This window comes from Microtus ochrogaster, chromosome 26, assembly GCF_000317375.1.
Source record: "Microtus ochrogaster isolate Prairie Vole_2 chromosome 26, MicOch1.0, whole genome shotgun sequence".
In the NCBI taxonomy this organism is placed as follows: Eukaryota; Metazoa; Chordata; class Mammalia; order Rodentia; family Cricetidae; genus Microtus; species Microtus ochrogaster.
This window is the reverse complement of record NC_022025.1, coordinates 4,346,045-4,350,670: the sequence shown is the minus strand read 5'-3', so window position 1 is coordinate 4,350,670 and position 4,626 is coordinate 4,346,045. Positions and strand designations below refer to the sequence as shown.

The 4,626-nt window shown below is 35.3% G+C and overlaps 1 protein-coding gene across 5 annotated transcripts in view; it reads right to left on the bottom strand.

Moving 5' to 3' along the window:
- Positions 1–4,626, bottom strand: part of Akap9 (A-kinase anchoring protein 9) — a 132,126-nt gene that overhangs the window by 45,123 nt on the left and 82,377 nt on the right. The window lies entirely within an intron of this gene.

Sequence of the window (4,626 nt, the reverse complement as noted above, 5' to 3'; positions counted from 1 at the left end):
AAACCCTGTCTCGAAAAACCAAAAAAAAAAAAAAAAAAAAAAAAAGGATCCCAATAAAGACATTAAATTACAGTCAAACACTTTCAGCACATGTTAACAGCAGGTAGGATAAGTCAAGGCAAATACATATGTTTGCTGTATGCCACGTTCTGTAAGGGATCTAGGCCAGTTTCACGGAGCTATGGAATATGCATCTGAATCTGACTTTAGATCAGTGGACATACATTGTCATACAACAGGGATAGAGCCAGTGAGGCAAAGCTCTCTGTATTCCTACAGACTTCCACTTCAACATCTGACTGATAACATCTTCAGTACTGACTGTATACTAACACATGGCATCAAAAACAAAATCACAGGACAGCAATAAATAAAATTGTAACACATGCGTATTAAATAGAAGCATCATACTTCTGGAAAGAATTTGTAAAAACGTTAAAGCATCTGAAGATATTCAGCTTATTGAAAAACCTTGGATGACAGAAACATTAAAAATCTAGTGCCCTTCAAGTGCTAAGAGCATAAAGACTCATGGGTGGCAGAGATGGCAGAAGGGACTGGAGCCACAGATTTGAAGCAGTAGGTAAATGGTCACTGTTACTGGGTCAGTGGTGTGAACTCACAAAAAAGGCAGTGACCCCGCTTGTGTCATCTGGCCTCTGAAGGGCTGTCCTTATTACCTGTCTTCATCAGTACCAATCTGAAGCTTTCAAAAACAAGTAGCTGCATATGTCTACAGTAGAGCCACAGCAAGTCTTGGGGATCTTTGAATTTACATGTACTCTGTGAAACTACTAAGTTCTAAATTTAAAATATAACCAAATATAGTGGTTTCTAGCTTAGATAGAAGTAATGTATCAAAAAACACACTAATATTAAAATAACTATATAATTCTAAAGATAATAAACAACCAATATATTAAAACAATGACATATTTAATTATATTAATAATGCATTTATATATAATACTTAATATTATTTTTGTGCTTCACATCTGAGTACTATTTATGGAAAGACATAGACTATAGTGTCACTAAAGCTTACGATCACTTTAAATTAATGGTTCTCAACCTTCCAATGCTGCCACCCTTTAGTACAGTTCCTTATGTTGCAGAACCCCCCAAATCCTAAAGTTATTTTCATTGCTACTTCATAACTGTAATTTTGTTGTTATGAATTATAATATAAATCTGGTTTTCAATGGTTTTAGGCAACCCCTATGAAAGGGTGATTTGATCCCCAAAGGGGTTGAGATCCACAAGTTAAGAACCACTGTTCTAAGTAAATGTCCAAAGAGCCACATGTAATTATTCTTGTTTTAATAAGACACTTAAAATATCACTTAAAACATTATTTCAATGAGAATTCATATGAAATGGAAAATATCACCATAAAGGATAAAACTTTTATGTTTAACATTTAATTGGGAAAAGGATTTATTCTTTTAAAATGCAAAATACATTTACTTGGATTGTAAAGAAACATGACCAGAAAGTATGAACTCATCTGTACACAAATACCTTTTTAAAGTTAGCTGCAACAGCTATTTCCAAAAGTATCCATCATTTCTACATATGCACATGTAAATCTCTCCCGGAAACTGTCACCTAATAAAAGCTAGAACTCTCTAAGAGTTCAGACTGTAACCAAAAGTATCTATCACTTCTGTATATGCACATGTAAATCTCTCCCGGAAACTGTCACCTAATAAAAGTTGGAACTCTCTAAGAGTTCAGATTGTAACCAAAACAGGTGCATTTCTTTCCACATTTCAGATTTATTACAGAAATTCAATAGAGGATTTAAACAAAATAAAATCCTGCTTTACATGAATGAACTGCCAAACCCTTGCTTTTATCTCTCATTTCATGAGATTTAAGCCAGTTAGCGTGACAGTATACTTAAAAATTTACAAGAACAAGAAAAAGCAAAACAAAAACTTTGAAGCAATAAAACAAAATAAAGCTATGAAACAAATTAGGATAACACACTGGGTTCATACTTCACTGGAATAAAAGATCCTCTTCAAATTTTCATCTCAATAATTAAGACTTGAATTTCTTCCCCACAGGTAGAGCATGACTGATCCCTACCATGGGCAACAACATGCAATACATATAAAAAATAAAATGAAATTCAGAGTTTTAACTTTTCAGCAAACAGGTGTTAAACTATGCGTAAAGTCTGTCACTTTAAAAATTGTTAGTGAGGCAGCAAAACTATTCTTAAAATCATCTGGCACAGTAAATATTAGCTACAACTTACAAAGCCATGCAAGTCATAAAAAATGCTAAATAGCCCATAGAGAATATTCACAACATATTTAAAGATGCTATGAACCAGAAGTCCTGAACATGCAGGCATTTTTACACTGAGCATTTGATCTTAGGAGTGTTCACAAAATATACTTCATGTTAAAAGCTAAAAAGGTTATTTCTCTATGAAATTAAAAAGCTTATTAAAACAGAAAACAAGTCCCTGAGGTCATAAAAAGCATTCAGAATACAAGTTCCCTTTACTATGTCTATAGCTATGGCCAATAGGGCTATCACATCCCCAAGTGGCACAGCAATTCCCTAGGCAATCTTAGGCAGCATAAAACCCATTTTCTCACAGACATTCACTGATTTTTTTTTCTTCCTATTTTGGACCAGTATTACAAACACACACTGTTAAGGACTGGAAAGCTCTTTTTAAATAGCTTGACTGGTACTGAAGAAATGTAATATTTAGCTTATTGTACTATCTTAAGTCAAAAGCAGTGAAGTTGTTGTCTGAGGAACAAATTTAGCACTTCTGCCCACCTCAGGTGTGTGAGCAGTAATACTCAATGACAGTCAAGCTAGGGTCTGGTCCAGTCACCCTCTATAAAGACAGTGACATTTTCAACTCATTACAGTGCACTACATTGTTAAAGTACTACTGTATACTTACTGAATAAGGAGGGGTGGGCAGTGAAATTTTAGAAATAAGTTTTAATATATGTCCATTTCTTTTGTGAATAAAATGAAAAATAGAAATGTTGATAATTACTGAGTTCTTTTCATCCAAATGTTCAGAGAGAGGATAAGGATACGGCAAAGGCACACGAGATTCAACTTCATAGAAGTCTACCTCCTGTTCTTCCAGTGAGGAGCCACTGAGCTGGACAGTGGTCAAATAGGTCCTGGAAGAGTCCATTCTATATGAGGTGCTGAGCTTCTTCTGCTCCATCAGTTTTCTTTATACTTACTACATTAAAGTTCCTTTGAATTTATCAAGACATTCTATACTAGTACAAACTTTTCTTTAGTATTTACAAGTAAATTATAATTCATAGAAATACAACAACAAAAAGCGGATACAAAAGTTTAGCTTAAAACAAGAAACTATCCCACAAAATCCATCAAGTCAAAAACCAAAATAGAAGAAAACCCCCACAACCCAATAATAAATGCAACAAACAAAAAATATAGTTCCAACTAGAATAATTAAATCCTCGACAAATGAAAAGAATAAAACAAGGATCTAATTAGCCAAGCAATAGAACTGCTCTCAGTATCCAATGTGTCTAAGGTAATAAGCAGGCCTTCCAAGATCCTGCAGGCGAGGTCAGCTTGTAAATCTTCATGGTAGCACTTGAGAAACGCTGCTGACTTTCTCTAGCTCTTCAAGCCTCACAATTCAAAAAGAAAAGCTCCTTTCAACTGAGCTATTCAAATAACCCCATGCTGAGCCAAAGGAGGAACAGGCTAGCACAGAGGGTGTGGTTAAAGTCTGTACCTACAGGTACGTGGACAGGTAGGATGTGAGTAAGGACACCAATACAAAAGCCTGCCTAACAGGATCCAAGTCCCACTTTAGAGCTTTGAAAAGGGTATTTAAACAAGTTTATAATGCTTTGGAGATAAGCTAGTGTTTTCCGTCCCCACTAGAATGCTGCTTTAATATAAAATAGAAAGTATGATTGTGTTCACATTTCTAATTCAAGCACATCAAAAATCATCAGTTCTGAAAAATTGAATTAGAACCTGTGCTATATTTCCTTAGAAACAAGACATTTAAGAAGCCACTGGCTTATACATGTTTTGGCTACAACCCGTTTTCAGTTTCTAGAGTGCATGTCAAGGACAATTTCCTTTTAAAGCTGCATTACATATATTAGTTAGCAATTGCCGACAGCAGCGCGCGGGTCCTGACTAAAAGCCCATGTTGGTCATGATCAACAGCCCGTCTCCGCAGCTGCAGAACCTGAGGCAACTGTGACTGAGGCAGTCACTCACAATTTTAAAAGATAAATAACTTACGTAAAATAATCCTGACAAAAGATTCTCAACAATGAAAGCTGCTTTAAGTAACAGACATTCATTTTGATGCTTGTTTTTTTATTCTGTAACTAAATATGCAAAAACCACAAAAAAACTATATCTAAATGGAAAAACGTACACTAAAGAAAGGTAATACCATGAAAACTGATTTCACAGTCACTCTCATTTCATAGGCTGTGCTGGTATTCAAATCTTTCCTAGCAAACTAGTAAGCAGGGCAAGAAAAACAAAATCAGAAGACCATGACCACCACCCCCACACACAGGAGAGAGAGAGAGAGAGAGAGAGAGAGAGAGAGAGAGAGAGAGAGAGAGAGAG